This window comes from Scyliorhinus torazame, chromosome 4, assembly GCF_047496885.1.
Source record: "Scyliorhinus torazame isolate Kashiwa2021f chromosome 4, sScyTor2.1, whole genome shotgun sequence".
NCBI classification, from domain to species: domain Eukaryota; kingdom Metazoa; phylum Chordata; class Chondrichthyes; order Carcharhiniformes; family Scyliorhinidae; genus Scyliorhinus; species Scyliorhinus torazame.
The window spans coordinates 276,332,098-276,348,750 of record NC_092710.1 but is presented as its reverse complement, the minus strand read 5'-3'; the positions used below and the strand labels follow the sequence as shown (position 1 = coordinate 276,348,750).

Sequence of the window (16,653 nt, the reverse complement as noted above, 5' to 3'; positions counted from 1 at the left end):
GTGAAAAGTATTTCTCTACGGCCAAGGGAATGCACAGTGCGTACCTAGTAGACAAAAAAGAATAATTGATATATCTCGATAATATAATCGATCTATACATATTTTTAAAATCACCTATCCCACCAAGGACACAAATAATAAAGTCAAGTTAGACCCAGGCAGGGCAGCACGGTGGCGCAGTCGGTTAGCCCTGTTGCCTCACGGCGATCCCGGCTCTGGGTCACTGTGTGTGTGGAGTTTGCACATTCTCCCCGTGTTTGCGTGGGTTTCGCCCCCACAGGTGCAGGGGAGGTCAATTGGGCACGCTAAATTGCCCTTTTAATTGGAAAAAATGAATTGGGTACTCTAAATTTTTTTTAAAAGTTAGACCCAGGTGTGGCGGAGTCAATAATAACTAGAAAATAAACAGTGTGAACACCCGGATCCGAGTGCAAGGCAACTGGCGCAAGGCCCTCCTCACGGCGGGCCGCTCCCATGTAGCCGGAGGTCAGGCTGCTTTTCAACCGCGGTGCCTCAGGGAGAAGGGCGGAGGTGCCCTTCAGCCAGGGCCGGAGAAGAAAGGGCCCCGGACGGGGGAGTCAAGACAAAATGGAGCCGGCTACAACCCACTCGCATAAATTACTCACTTCGACTGGAGCCGCCGGGGCGGCCGAGGTCACTGCCAGGCCGGCACGGCCACGCGATCTCGGCTTCGGGGCCGCTCCGCCCGCTCGTCGCTGTGTCCCGGCCCCCGAGCCGCCGTTGCTACTCGAGACCGCCCCACAACTCCGCGAGCGCGCTCCGCGCCGTTGCTGTTGGAGACCCCCTCCCCCCGCGCGGGCATGCTGTTGCTATTGGAAACCCCTCGTCTTTCTCTCCGCGGGCAGGCACGCTCTCCGCCGTTGCTATTGGAAACCCCTCTCCCGCGCGGGCACGCTCTCTGCCATTGGCGGCCCTCCCACCTCCCGTGCGCGCGCGCGCGCGCGCTCACTCACGATGCCACGCGCCTCCTGGGCAATATTTACAACGGCTGCCAGGGTAACCTCAGGCAGGCTGCCAGCCCCACCTGCAATGCCATCGCAGTTGCAACAACAAACAAAGAAATACTGTAAAACTGTCAGCAGGACAGGTTGGACACGGGGCGGGGGGGGGGGGGGGAGCATTGTCATTAGAAATGATTGTCCTTGTACCCCTCTGTGAAAAGGGTTAATCATAGATTATCAGAATTTACAGTGCAGAAGGAGGCCATTCGGCCCATCGAGTCTGCACCGGCTCTTGGAAAGAGCATCCCACCCAAGGTCAACACCTCCACCCTATCCCCATAACCCAGTAACCCCACCCAACACTAAGGGCAATTTTGGGCACTAAGGGCAATTTAACATGGCCAATCCACCTAACCTGCACATCTTTGGACTGTGGGAGGAGACCGGAGCACCCGAAGGAAACCCACGCACACACGGGGAGAACGTGCAGACTCCACACAGACAGTGACCCAAGCCGGAATCGAACCTGGGACCCTGGAGCTGTGAAACAATTGTGCTATCCACAATGCTACCGTGCTGTTAAGTCTGGGGAGACTGAGACTTCCGGGTGCGGCGATGACCAGCTAAGTCGCACGTTTCGGCAGCTCCCGGTGGAAAGGACTTTTGGGCTCTTAATAGGAGCCCCAACGGCAATTTTAACGGCTAAAAACACTGTGCGGTAAACCATAAGGGAATCCCCCCTGGACACGGATGGAAAAAGGAGAGGAAAGTGGCCGGATTGCGGTGGATCCTCTAGAGCAGCGGCCAGGAAGGCAGGCACAAAGCAAGATGGCGTCGGAAGGAGGCAGTTTAATATGGGGCCCTGACCAACAAGAGTTCCTGCGGCGTTGCGTGGAAGAACTTAAAAAGGAGATGAAGAAGGAGCTGCTGGCCCCGATATTACAGGCGATTGAAGGGCTAAAGAAGGAGCAAAAGACCTAGGAGCAGGAGCTTCGGGTCGTGAAGGCAAAGGCTGCTGAGAATGAGGACGACATACAGGGCCTGGTGGTGAAGACAGAGATGCACGAGGCACAACACAAAAGGTGTGTGGAAAGGCTGGAGGTGCTGGAGAATAATGCGAGGAGGAAGAATTTAAGGATTCTTGGTCTTCCCGAAGGTGCAGAAGTGGCGGACGTCGGGGCATATGTGAGCACGATGCTGCACTCATTAATGGGATCGGAGGCCTCGACGGGCCCGTTGGAGGTGGAGGGAGCCTATCGAGTCATGGCGCAAAGACCGAGGGCTGGAGAAATTCCTCGAGCCATAGTCGTTAGATTTCACCGATGTAAGGACAGAGAGAAGGTCCTCAGATGGGCAAAGAAAACTCGGAGCAGTAGGTGGGAGAACACGGTGATCTGCATATATCAAGATTGGAGTGCGGAGGTGCGAGAAGGAGGGCAAGCTTTAATCGGGCCAAGGCGGTGCTGCACAAAAGGAAGGTTAAATTTGGAATGCTGCAGTCGGCAAGACTGTGGGTCACACATCAAGGGAAACACCACTACTTTGAAATGGCAGAAGAGGCGTGGACATTTATTATCGAGGAGAAACTGGAATAAGCGGGCTAGAAAAAGAACGTTTGGGACAAAGTGGTGGGGCGAATGTGTGGGGTGAAGAGGGGGAAAGGGGGGAAGAGATGATTTCCCAAGTTGTCAATCCTGCGACCCTGTAACTTTTCTCTCTTCCCCATGTCGTGGGGGAGGGGGGGAGGGAGGATGAGGAGCTGGGGGCGGCGGCCATTGGGGGCGGGGCCAAATGGGAAGCGCGGGCTTTGTTCCCGCGCTATGGTAATCATGGCGGGAACAGGGAAGCAGGAAGGAGGGGGCGTCGCACGGTGCGAGCCGAGGTCACGGGGAGAAGCCGAGATTGGCCAGAGTTTGCTGACTTCTGGGAGCAACATGGGGGGTGCAATTACGCTGAAGGGGGAGCTGGTATGGGGTGGTCAGGGCGGGAGGGCGCCGTTGGGGGGAGATACGGCTACGTGGGAACCGGGTGAGGAGCTGGATTGAAAAAGGAGATGGCTAGTCGACAAGGGGGGGGGGGGGGGGGGGGGTAAAGAGCCCCCCAACCCGGCTGATCACGTGGAATGTGAGAGGGCTGAACGGGCTGATAAAGAGGGCACGGGTACTCGCACACCGAAAGAAACTTAAGGCAGATGTGGTTATGCTGCAGGAGACGCATCTGAAACTGATAGACCAGGTCAGACTACGCAAAGGATGGGTGGGGCAGGTGTTTCATTCGGGGCTAGACGCAAAAAACAGGGGGGTGGCTATACTAGTGGGGAAGCGGGTAATGTTTGAGGCAAAGACCATAGTGGCGGATAGTGGGGGCAGATACGTGATGGTGAGTGGCAAATTGCAAGGGGAGGCGGTGGTCTTAGTGAACGTATATGCCCCGAACTGGGATGACGCCAACTTTATGAGGCATATGTTAGGACGTATCCCGGACCTAGAGGTGGGGAAGTTGGTAATGGGTGGAGATTTTAACACGGTGCTGGACCCAGGGCTGGACAGATCGAGGTCCAGGACCGGAAGGAGGCCGGCTGCAGCTAGGGTGCTTAAGGACTTTATGGAGCAGATGGGAGGAGTAGACCCCTGGAGATTTAGTAGACCTAGGAGTAAGGAGTTTTCGTTTTTCTCCTATGTCCACAAAGTTTATTCACGGATAGACTTTTTTGTTTTGGGAAGGGCACTGATCCCGAAGGTGACGGGGACGGAGTACACGGCTATAGCTATTTCGGATCATGCTCCACATTGGGTGGACCTGGAGATAGGGGAGGAAAAAGAACAGCGTCCACCCTGGAGAATGGACATGGGATTATTGGCAGATGAGGGGGTGTGTTTAAGGGTGAGGGGGTGTATTGAAAGGTACTTGGAACTCAATGATAATGGGGAGGTTCAGGTGGGAGTGGTCTGGGAGGCGCTGAAGGCAGTGGTTAGAGGGGAGCTGATATCTATTAGGGCACATAAAGGAAAGCAGGAGGGTAGGGAAAGGGAGCGGTTGTTGAAAGAACTTCTGAGGGTGGACAGACAATATGCGGAGGCACCGGAGGAGGGACTGTACAGGGAAAGGCAAAGGCTACATGTAGAATTTGACTTGTTGACTACGGGTAATGCAGAGGCACAATGGAGGAAGGCACAGGTTGTACAGTACGAATATGGGGAGAAGGCGAGCAGGTTGCTGGCCCACCAATTGAGGAAAAGGGGAGCAGCGAGGGAGATAGGGGGGGTGAGAGATGAGGAGGGAGAGATGGAGCGGGGAGCGGAGAGAGTGAATGGAGTGTTCAAGGCATTTTATGAAAGATTATATGAAGCTCAGCCCCCGGATGGGAAGGAGAGAATGATGTGCTTTCTGGATCAGCTGGAATTTCCTAAGGTGGAGGAGCAGGAGAGGGCGGGACTGGGAGCACAGATTGAGACAGAGGAAGTAGTGAAAGGGATTGGGAGCATGCAGGCGGGGAAGGCCCCGGGACCAGACGGATTCCCAGTTGAATTCTATCGGAAATATATGGACTTGCTGGCCCCGCTACTGATGAGAACCTTTAATGAGGCGAGGGAAAGGGGGCAGCTGCCCCCGACTATGTCAGAGGCAACGATATCGCTCCTCCTAAAGAAGGAACAAGACCCGCTGCAATGCGGGTCCTATAGGCCTATTTCCACCCTGAATGTGGACGCTCAGATTCTGGCCAAGGTAATGGCAACGAGGATAGAGGATTGTATCCCGTGGGTGGTTCATGAGGACCAAACTGGGTTTGTGAAGGGGAGACAGCTGAATACAAATATACGGATGCTGCTAGGGGTAATGATGATGCCCCCACCAGAGGGGGAAGCGGAGATAGTGGTGGCGATGGATGCCGAGAAAGCATTTGATAGAGTGGAGTGGGATTATTTGTGGGAGGTGCTGAGGAGATTTGGCTTTGGAGATGGGTATATCAGATGGGTACAGTTGCTGTATAGGGCCCCGATGGCGAGCGTGGTCACGAATGGATGGGGGTCTGATTATTTTCGGCTCCATAGAGGGACGAGGCAGGGATGTCCTCTGTCCCCGTTATTGTTTGCACTGGCGATTGAGCCCCTGGCCATAGCATTGAGGGGTTCCAGGAAGTGGAGGGGAGTACTCAGGGGAGGAGAAGAACACCGGGTATCTCTGTATGCGGATGATTTGTTGCTATATGTGGCGGACCCGGCGGAGGGGATGCCAGAGATAATGCGGATACTTGGGGAGTTTGGGGATTTTTCAAGGTATAAATTGAACATGGGGAAAAGTGAGTTGTTTGTGGTGCATCCAGGGGAGCAGAGCAGAGAAATAGAGGATTTACCGTTGAGGAAGGTAACAAGGGACTTTCGGTATTTGGGGATCCAGATAGCCAAGAATTGGGGTACATTACATAGGCTTAATTTAACGCGGGTTGGTGGAACAGATGGAGGAGGACTTTAAGAGATGGGACATGGTGTCCCTGTCACTGGCAGGGAGGGTGCAGGCGGTTAAAACGGTGGTCCTCCCGAGATTCCTGTTTGTGCTTCAGTGCCTCCCGGTGGTGGTCACGAAGGCTTTTTTCAAAAGAATCGAGAAGAGTATTATGAGTTTTGTGTGGGCCGGGAAGACCCCGAGAGTGAGGAGGGGATTTTTGCAGCGTAGTAGGGACAGGGGGGGGATGGCACTACCGAGCCTAAGTGAGTACTACTGGGCCGCCAATATTTCAATGGTGTGTAAGTGGATGGGAGAAGAGGAGGGAGCGGCGTGGAAGAGATTGGAGAGGGCGTCCTGCAGTGGGACTAGCCTACAAGCTATGGTGACGGCGCCGCTGCCGTTCTCACCGAAGAAATACACCACAAGCCCGGTGGTGGTGGCTACATTGAAAATTTGGGGGCAGTGGAGACGGCATAGGGGAAAGACGGGAGCCTCGGTGCGGTCCCCGATAAGAAATAACCATAGGTTTGTTCCGGGGAGAATGGATGGAGGATTTGGAGCATGGCAAAGAGCAGGGGTAGCACAATTGAGAGATCTGTTCGTAGATGGGACGTTTGCGAGTCTGGGAGCGCTGACGGAAAAATATGGGTTGCCCCAAGGGAATGCATTTCGGTATATGCAACTGAGGGCTTTTGCGAGGCAATAGGTGAGGGAATTCCCGCAGCTCCCGACGCAGGAGGTGCAGGATAGAGTGATCTCAGAGACATGGGTGGGGGATGGTAAGGTGTCGGACATGTATAGGGAAATGAGGGACGAGGGGGAGATCATGGTAGATGAGCTGAAAGGGAAATGGGAAGAGCTGGGGGAGGAGATTGAGGAGGGGCTGTGGGCTGATGCCCTATGTAGGGTAAACTCATCGTCCTCGTGTGCCAGGCTAAGCCTGATACAATTTAAGATGTTACACAGGGCGCATATGACTGGAGCACGGCTCAGTAAATTTTTTGGGGTAGAGGATAGGTGTGTGAGATGCTCGAGAGGCCCAGCGAATCACACCCACATGTTCTGGTCATGCCCGGCACTACAGGGGTTTTGGGTGGGGGTGGCAAAGGTGCTTTCGAAGGTGGTGGGGGTCCAGGTCGAAACAAGCTGGGGGTTGGCTATATTTGGGGTTGCAGAAGAGCCGGGAGTGCAGGAGGCGAGAGAGGCTGATGTTTTGGCCTTTGCGTCCCTAGTAGCCCGGCGCAGGATATTGTTAATGTGGAAGGAAGCCAAACCCCCGGGTGTGGACACCTGGATAAACGACATGGCAGGGTTGATAAAGTTAGAACGGATTAAGTTCGTATTAAGGGGTTCGGCTCAAGGGTTCACCAGGCGGTGGCAACCGTTCGTCGACTACCTCACAGAAAGATAGAGGGAATGGAAAAGAAAGAAAGAAAACAGCAGAAACCCAGGGGGGAGGGGGGGGGGAGGAATCGGACGGACATCAGGGATGTTATTGTATATGTATAGGCACTTGTTTTAGGTAATGTATATTGGACTGTTGGATTGTATCTTTGGAGAGTATTTATTCTTGACCAGGCAGTTGCCATTTAGTTTGGTTTTTGTTTCTGTTCGTATATTATTTATTTATTTGTTTAAAACTGGCCACTGTTATTTATATTGCTTTATTGTTGTTTAAAAGAAACACTACGTACTGTTATGTTTGGCCAAAAAATCTTGAATAAAATATATTTTAAAAAAAGTCTGGGGAGACTGTTGTCTTCTTAATTATAGTTGCACTTTTCTGTTTGTATGGGGCGAGGAATTGAGTTAACTCTTCAGTGATTGGCATGATGATTGGCAAATTCAGAGTCAATGAGGACACTTCTGCTAACCCTGTCGATTTCTATGTTTCGGGACACGGGAGACATGGCCAGCCCCATAAAGCAAGCCCCAGCTACAATCATGCAGTGTGACTGCTTACTTCAGCCACGCAATCTCCTGGAAGAGCCAAAACCAACAGAAATGAAACCCAGCGCCAAAAAGGCAAACTGGAAGATTTCTATCTAACACTGTGAGGTGATATATTATCTGAATGATGTACCATCAATGACGACAGACGAGAGACGGAAGAGTAAACTGTGGCTTTAATCAGCTAAAAGACACCTGCTGGCAACCGGTCCCAGAATGAGGGCAGGGTTGGAGGTTAGCTACCTTTATACTGGAGCCCGAGGGGCGGAGCCAGCAGGGACAAACCCAGACATGTAACAAACAGTAAGAACAGTAAGTACCATAAGTAAGAACAGTATGTACAATATAATGCAGTGGTTCACCACATTCACCCCCTGTTAAAAAAGATTCCGGCAGGGGTGAAGTGGATGGGTTGAATTAGATTTTGAGTCTGTCGGGGGCTCTGACCTTCCGCTGTGATCGCCTCAGTCCCGGCTGTGGTGAGGACACTGGTGTCGGATGAAGTGTTGAGGCCTGCGTATCCAGGAGCGTGTCGTCTTCCGGATAAGTAGCAATGGAGGGAGACGGTGTAGAGTCGTGAGTAGCAACGGGGGGAGACAGTGTAGAGTCGGGGGTAGCGGTGATGGTCGCTGGGGAACCTGCGGGTGCCAAGTCCCGAAGGGAGACTGTGTCCTCCCGCCCGTCATGGTGTGCCACGTAGGCATATTGGGGGTTAGCATGGAGGAGAAGGACCCGATCGACCAGGCGATCCGACTTGTGACTCCTCACATGCTTCCGGAGGAGGACGGGCCCTGGAACCGTCAGCCAGGACGGGAGCGAGACCCCTGAGGTGGACTTCCTGGGGAAGACAAACATCCTCTCATGAGGGGTCACATTGGTGGCGGTACACAGGAGCGACCGGATGGAGTGGAGCGCATCAGGAAGGACCTCCTGCCAGTGGGAGACAGGGAAACGTCTAGACCGTAGGGCAAGAAGGACGGCCTTCCAGACCGTTGCGTTCTCCCTCTCCACCTGTCCATTTCCCCGGGGGTTGTAGCTGGTAGTCCTGCTTGAGGCAATGCCCTTGCTAAGCAGAAACTGACGCAGCTCATCACTCATGAAGGAGGAACCCCGATCGCTATGGATGTAAGTGGGGAAACCGAACAAGGTGAAGAGGCCGTGCAGGGCCTTGATGACTGTGGCAGAGGTCATGTCAGGGCACGGGATGGCGAAAGGGAAACGTGAGTACTCATCAATGATGTTGAGAAAGTACACGTTACGGTCAGTGGAGGGGAGAGGCCCTTTAAAATCGATGGTGAGGCGCTCAAAGGGGCGGGAGGCCTTTACCAGGTGTGCTCTATCCGGCCGATAGAAGTGCGGTTTGCACTCCGCGCAGACCTGGCAGTCCCTGGTCATGGTCCTGACCTCCTCAATGGAGTAAGGCAGGTTGCGGGCCTTGATAAAATGGAAAGAAAAGGGGGACCCGCGGGTGACAGAGGTCATTGTGGAGGGCCAAAGTCAGTCTACTTGTGCGCTGGCACATGTACCGCGGGATAGGGCATCTGGGGGCTCATTGAGCTTCCCAGGTCGATACAAGATATCATAATTTTAGGTGGAGAGTTCGATCCTCCACCTTAGGATCTTGTCATTCTTGATCTTGCCCCGCTGCGTATTGTTAAACATGAAGGCAACTGACCGTTGATCAGTGAGGAAAATGAATCGCCTGCCGGCCAGGTAATGCCTCCAATGTTGCACAGCTTCCACAATGGCCTGGGCTTCCTTTTCGATGAAGGAGTGTCGAATTTCAGAGCCCTGAAGGGTACGGGAGAAGAAAGCCACGGGCCTGCCCGCCTGGTTCAGGGTGGCTGCCAGAGCAAAGTCAGATGCATCGCTCTCCACTTGGAACGGGATGGACTCGTCTACTGCGTGCATCGTAGCTTTGGCAATATCTGATTTGATACGGTTGAAAGCCAGGCGGGCCTCAGCTGTCAGGGGAAAAATGGTGGATTTAATGAGTGGGCGGGCCTTGTCCGCATTATTGGGGACCCACTGGGCATAATAGGAACAAAACTCCAGGCATCTCTTCAGGGCCTTGGGGCAGTGGGGGAGTGGAAGTTCCAGGAGGGGGCGCATGCGGTCGGGATCAGGTCCTAGGACAATAGTGGAGAAGACTCGGTACTGCACAATCTAATTGACCATGTCAGATATGAGGGGGAGAGGGTACGCATCAAGCTGCGTGTACCGGTTGATGGTCTGACTGTAGTCGATGACCATCCAGTGCTTCTCCCCAGTTTTGACGACCACCACTTGGGCTCTCCAGGGGCTGGTACTGGCCTCTATGATCCCTTCCCGCAGGAGTCGCTGGACCTCTGACCTGATAAAGGCCTTGTCCCGAGCACTGTATCGTCTGCTCCTAGTGGCGATGGACTTACAGTCCAGGGTGAGGTTAGCAAAGAGCGGGGGTGGGGCGACCTTAAGGGTCAAGAGGCTACAGATGGTGAGAGGGGGCAGGGGTCCATCGAACTCCAAGGTAAGTCTTTTGGGGTGGCACTGGAAATTTAAACCAGTAGTAGGGCAGCGCTGAGTTGGGGGAGGATGTAGAGCTTGAAATTTTTGCACTCAACGCCCCGTACTGTAAGGGTTGCAACACAGTACCCACGGACTTCCACGGAATGTGATTCGGAAGCCAGGGAGATTTTCTGGGTCGCGGGTAAAATTGGGAGGGAGCAGCACCGTACCGTATCTGGGTGAATGAAACTCTCCGTGCTCCCGGAGTCAAAGAGGTAGGTCGTCTCGTGGCCGTTGATCCGGAAGGCCATCATGGGTTTAGTGAGGTGATGAGGTCGAGATTGGTCGTGGGTGATGGAGGCGAGCTTCGGAAGGTGGGTGAGCTGATCGAGGGTAGCGGAGGCCAGCGTACGATCTGGTTAGCAGGGGTTCTGGGAGGCAGCGGGGTGATTCCAAGATGGCGACCCCCACGGGTTGCACGTGGTGGGTGGCGTTGAAAATAGCGGCCCCCACGGGTCGCACGTGGCGGTGGCATCGAAGATGGTGGCCAGGATGGCGGCCCGCACGGGTCGCACGTGGCGGATGACGTGGAAGATGGGGGTGGTCCCCGCGGGCTACACTCAGCGCTGCTGGGTTTAGAAAGGGGTCGGGCCTGGCAGACTTTAGAGAAGTGGCCCTTCTTTCTGCACCCGTTGCAGATTGCGCTTCTCGCTGGGCAGCGTTGTCTGGGGTGCTTACCCTGGCCACAGAAGTAACATTTCGGGCCTCCGGAGTTGGCGGGTCGCTGTGCGGCACAGGCTTGCGGCGCCCCTGGGTAGGGTGATGGAGGTGCCCACGACGTCCACGAGGGTGCCGCGTGGTCGGAGGTGTAGGCATCCATGTTATGGAAGCCCACTTCCAACGAGTCCGAGAGTTGTACTGTGTCTTGGAGGTCGAGTGTCCCCCTTCTAGTAGGCGCTGGCGGATGTAATTAGATTTTATGCCTGTGACATAGGCGTCCCGGATCAGCAATTCGGTGTGCTTGATAGCTGATACTGCCTTACAACTGCAGTTCCGGCCGACTACCCACAAGGCGTGCAGAAATCCAGCTTGCGATTCTCCGGGGCGCTGTCGCCTCGTGGCAAGGAGATGCCTAGCGTACAACTCGTTTACTTCCTTAACATACTGCCCCTTCAACAGCGTTATCGCATTCTCGAGCGAGGTAGTATCTCTGATAAGAACGAAAACTTGCGGGCTCACCTGGGAGTTGAGGACTCGCAGCTTGTGGGTCTCAGCGACGGCGGCGGCAGAGGAATCAATGTAAGATTCAAAGCAGCTTAGCCAGTGTTCAAATGTGGCAGTGGCGTTGGCTGCTTGGGGGTCCAGCTCCAGGCGGTCAGGCTTGAGTGATGGATCCATCTTAAAATTGTAGCTGATTAAATTGATGTACCATCAATGACGACAGACGAGAGACGGCAGAGTAAACTGTGGCTTTAATCAGCTAAAAGACACCTGCTGGCAGCCGGTCCCAAAATGAGGGCGGGGCTAGAGGTTAGCTACCTTTATACTTGAGCCCGAGGGGCGGAGCCAGCAGGGACAAACCCAGACATGTAACGAACAGTAAGAACAGTAAGTACCATAAGTAAGAACAGTATGTACAATATAATACAGTGGTTCACCACACTGAAGTCATGTGTTTGCAGGCTGGCAACACCCGACTATGCCTTTCCAAGAATTGTCAACTGTCCATCAAACGGCTTGCCCCCCCCCCCTTCCCCCGCTCCAGCTATCAGTCGGCAACACATCCATCCTTGTGACCAATGCCAGTTGGAAAGCAAAAAGTCTCATTACCCAATTGGATGATGCTTGACTGTGTGATGAGTGTGCTGGAGTTTGATCCAATTCAGGGAGAATCCAGGCCAATTCACTTTACCTCTCACCTACCTCCGTGCCATCAGAATCCTTGTCAGATGTACTGTAGCTGACTCAGTTATCTGTCCTGACCATTGTCTTAGACTGGATTGGACTGTTACCAGCCCAGTTGACCCCAAGATGAACCAGTGGCCCCGTGAAGTTCTTCATAAATATTTCCCCTTTCACCTTCCTTCCATCCTTACATTAGTCCAGTTACTTCTGAAATCTTTATTTATTTGTTTGTAATCTCCAGACTTGAGTATTACAATGCTTTCTTAACTACTCTCCCATCCTCCACAAACTTCAGCATCCCCAAACCTCTGTTGCCTGCATTCTAATCCAAAACATCTGTTCTTGCTGATCTACGTTGATGTCTGGTTTCCCAATGCCTTAAATATAAATGTATCACCCTTTCTTTAAATTCTACCACATAACCACAGAACAATGCAGTTTACAATAATAACAAATGATTCCTAAGCATTTTCCTCAAACCAATATTTCAACTCTATCAGGTGGCAACATTTTCTGTAACAATTGATGTTGCATTTTTGCCCTGTAGTTGTTGTGTTTGGTCTTCGGTGTCTTGCAAAATAATCCACCAAACACCTTGACTTGTCTAAACCAAGGCCTTTATTGAATCACACGTGGTAAGATAGAAATCTGTTACAGAGCAATTTATCATAGACCCCTCTGGAACTGCACCTAGGACAACTGTTCACCTCTATGTCTTACTATCGTCTACAACCATCTGCTGATGGCCGGATGTGCCCCCATTTATATTGGAGCCCCTGGTCACATGACCACTGTCTTGAGACCGCATGGTGTGTCTGCACTGGTTGGAGGTTGTACACCATCCATCTGTGATATTGCTTGCAGGTATATCATCACAGTAGTATGTTTCCTTTTTGATATAGTTTTATTCATATCCAAACTACAAAAACAATGTAATACTTTTCCACTAGAGGGTGCTTCAAAACACATCCAAAGGGAAATTTTCATCTCATAATGTGGCATTTTCTGAGTGTTATCTTCTTCGTCATTTTAGACTATTTTAAGAAATAAAAAAAACAATAAATTCAAATTTTTAGTGTGGTGGTATTTTCCTTAAGCTACATTTATTTGGTAATGCTTATTTGTCATCTAGTTAATATGAATGATATGAATCTGTACTCTAGTCTGTAATATATCGCTGATTTTTGTTGATCGGTTTATGTAAAAGGATTGTCAACAGACTTAGGTAAAGCCATGCTCTCTATCGAAAATAGCTTTATGTATTTATTGGGCTGAACCACTGGGTGAGTGTTACAAGGCCAGAAAAATTATGCAGCAAATTTTAATATGACACCTTTTTGAAAATCTGAATATGGTTTCCTTTTACCTACCTACCCCATTGTTGCCTCTTCAAAAAACTCGAATAGATTTGTCAAAAGCAATTTTCCCTTCATAAAACTACATTGACTAATAATAGCTTATTGTCACAAATAGGCTTCAAGAAGTTATTGTGAAAAGCCCCTAGTCGCCACATTCCGGCGCCTGTTCGGGGAGGCCAGCACAGGAATTGAACCCACACTGCTGACCTTGTTCTGCATTACAAACCAGCTGTTTAGCCCACTGTGCTAAACAAGCCTCCACATATTCAGATTTTGATTTTCTAAGTAATGTATTACCACTTCCTTAATAATGGGTTCCAGCATCTTCCTGACTACTGATAGCAAGTTAACCAGCTTGTTGATCTATTTGTATGAGCAGGAGTTATGTTTTAGCACATCATTAAAATCCAGTTACACTTAATTAACAGAGCATAACTTTCCAGGGTTTTTAAACAGCCATATTAAAGCATAAAAGGGAATCTTCTCATCAGATCAGTGATTTATAATTATTTGTAGTCAGTGGGATTTCAAAAACAAACCCTTGCACAGAAGCATAGAACAATTGACAGTAACTTCTGGATGTCTACATTCTCCTCGTGTGCTTCAGAAGTTGCTTGTCACTTCCATAGGAGTGAATGTGAGCGCTGACAGTTTTGCAGTATTACTACCACAAAATCTGGGTCAACAGTTAAACTTGCAGTCTAGCTTCTGGGATACGCTGCTTGAACTTAAATACTGCTAAAGAACCTTCCAGAGGCCAGAGTGCAGAACTGCTTAAAGCCTCAACTATCAGATTAGCGTTAGCTCCTGCTTTTCAATCTGTTATCTAACATGAAAATGGCCTATCTCAGCACTAGCTACAGGCATCTAACGATTAACATTTCTAAATTGGATTTGACACAATTGGAACATGAGTTGAAGTTTTCCATGCATCTTGGAACAATATGTGCAGCCCACTCAGCATAATAATACAAAGTTAGTATTTATTTTCTGGTATTTGAAGAGCAAAGGATACATTTTTGGTACTAGTGGTACAAAGTTATTTAAATTGGACAAATGCAGGAAAAGAAAAAGTTGGAGGCATACGTTCACAAATCTTCCAAGGTTTTTGCTTCTTTATTCGTTCGTGAGATGTGGGCGTCACTGGCTAGGCCAGCATTTTAATAATAATAATCTTTATTGTCACAAGTAGGCTTACATTAACACTGCAATGAAGTTACTGTTGCGGCACCTGTTCAGGTACTAGGAGGGAGAATTCAGAATGTCCAAATTACTGAACAGCACGTCATTTGGGGCTTGTGGGAGGCGGAGGAAACCCACACAGACATTGGGAGAATGTGCAGACTCTGCACAGACAGTGACCCAAGCAGGAATTGAACCTGGGACCCTGGTGCTGTGAAGCACCATGCCGCCCATTTGTTGGCCATCCCTGAGGGCATTTAAGAGTCAACCACATTGCTGTGGGTCTAGAATCACATGTAGGCTAGACCTGGTAAGGATGACAGATTAGTGAACCAGATGTTGTTTAAATTATTACTTTATCAGAGTTACAAAGCCAGAGCTCAAGAGTGTGGACAGGGGAAAACCCCTAATCCAGCTCCTTGCCTGCTCCAAAAGCTAATTCAAATTGAATTAAATTCATGGTTGCCATGAGAGAGACATACCAGATCCAGGCATTACACCTGACCTCACGCTCACCTTAGTCAAAAGACCAAGAAGAGATAATCAGATGGGTTTTTACAACAATGGTTTCATGGTCGTCATTAGACTTTTAATTCCAGATTTTTATTGAATTCAAATTCCATCATCTGCCCTGGTGGGCAGCACGGTAGCATAGTGGATAGCGCAATTGCTTCACAGCTCCAGGGCCCCAGGTTTTATTCCGGCTTGGGTCACTGTCTGTGCGGAGTCTGCACATCCTCCCCGTGTGTGCGTGGGTTTCCTCCGGGTGCTCCGGTTTCCTCCCACAGTCCAAAGATGTGCAGGTTAGGTGGATTGGCCATGATAAATTGCCCTTAGTGTCCAAAATTGCCCTTAGTGTTGGGTGGGGCTCCTGGGCTATGGGAATAGGGCGAAGGTGTTGACCTTGGGTAGGGTGCTCTTTCCAAGAGCCGGTGCAGACTCGATGGGCCAAATGGCCTCCTTCTGCACTGTAAATTCTATGAAACCCATGTCCCCAGAGGATTACCCTGGACCTCTGGATTATTAGTCCAGTGACAATGTCACTGCCACTAGTTGAGAAGGTTGTTAAAAAAACACATATGGATTCTTAATATAGGAAGACAGCACAAAGTAGGGATGTTATGCCAAACTTTGATAAAAACACTAGTTCAGCCTCAACTTGAGTATTGTGTTACTGGGCGCCACACTTGAGGAAGGATGTCAAGTCCTTGGAAAGGATGCAGAAGAGATTTAGTAAAATTATATCAGGACTTAGTGGAGGTGGTGACATATAATGTCACTGGACTTGTAATCCAGAGGCCCAGGATAATGTCCTGGGTTCAAATCCCAGCACAGCAGCTGGTGGAATGTAAAGTATATAATTTGGAATTGGAAAGCTTCTGTCAGTAATGATGACCATGAAACCATTGTCGAAAAAACCCATCTGGTTCACTCATTTTTTTAGTGGAGGAAATCTGCCACTTGCCCTACATGTGACTCCAGACACAGCAGTGTTGTTGACTCTAAGCTGCCCTCAGAAATGGTGTGACAAGTCACTCAGTTCAGGCGAAATTAGGAATGGGCAACAAATGCTGGCCTTCACAGCAACGTCTACATCCCGTAAAAGAATACAATTTTCAAAGGTTTTGTAGAGAAATTGGAGAAGCTGGAGTTGAACTCCTTGAAGCAAAAAAGTTAAGAAGTGGTCTGATATGGATGGTCTGCACTCGAGTGCCGCTTAAGGCTGCAGTAGTTGGAGAGTGAGGGAATTTAAGGGTTAATTTCTATCTAAAATCTCATGTTATATTCGCAATGTGCTGCAAAGAGAAAAGATATGGAGGTTTCCTTCTAAACACTATGTAAGATTTATTCAGAAGATGTTGCTCATACAATACTAAGATGGAGGCGCAATCACTTTGCTGACGTCACTACAGATCACGTGACATCCACCAGCAGGGATGTATTACTTACTTCTTTACTTCCCCTTTACTTCTTTAGTACAAGCGACAATTTTTCTGAACGATTAAATTATACACTAGATACATTACTTTGCACTATTATCTTTTTACATATATACAACTTAATAAGGCAGTCTCTCAGGTGGACTTTATTTCTTTTGGGTTGTACTTGACATCCTGGAGCCTGGCTACTCGAGACCTTTGAAGTGTCTTCTTTTCTTCTGTTAGTACTTCCTGTGAAGTTACGTCACTCAGGAACAGAATCTAAATTTGTCTCGTGTTTGGTCTCTGTTCAGAAGTATCACTGCTTAGACTTTCCGATGGAAATACTTCTTGGGAAGTTTCAGTGATTTCATTTTGTGAAGCTAGTAGTTGGTCAGTAAGATAATGACAAACTCTTATTATCTGTCTATACGGTGTATGATA

The 16,653-nt window shown here is 50.0% G+C and overlaps 1 protein-coding gene across 2 annotated transcripts in view; it reads right to left on the bottom strand.

Annotated features, from left to right (window-relative positions):
* lca5 (lebercilin LCA5) overlaps positions 1–920 on the bottom strand; it is a 201,824-nt gene extending 200,904 nt beyond the window's left edge. Inside the window, exon 1 of one of the 2 annotated variants that reach the window (XM_072499819.1) lies at positions 627–920. The gene's annotated coding sequence lies outside the window, so the exon portion shown is untranslated. The remainder of the gene's footprint in view (positions 1–626) is intronic. The other variant, XM_072499817.1, reaches the window with a different exon arrangement.
* Between the last annotated feature and the right edge of the window lie 15,733 nt (positions 921–16,653).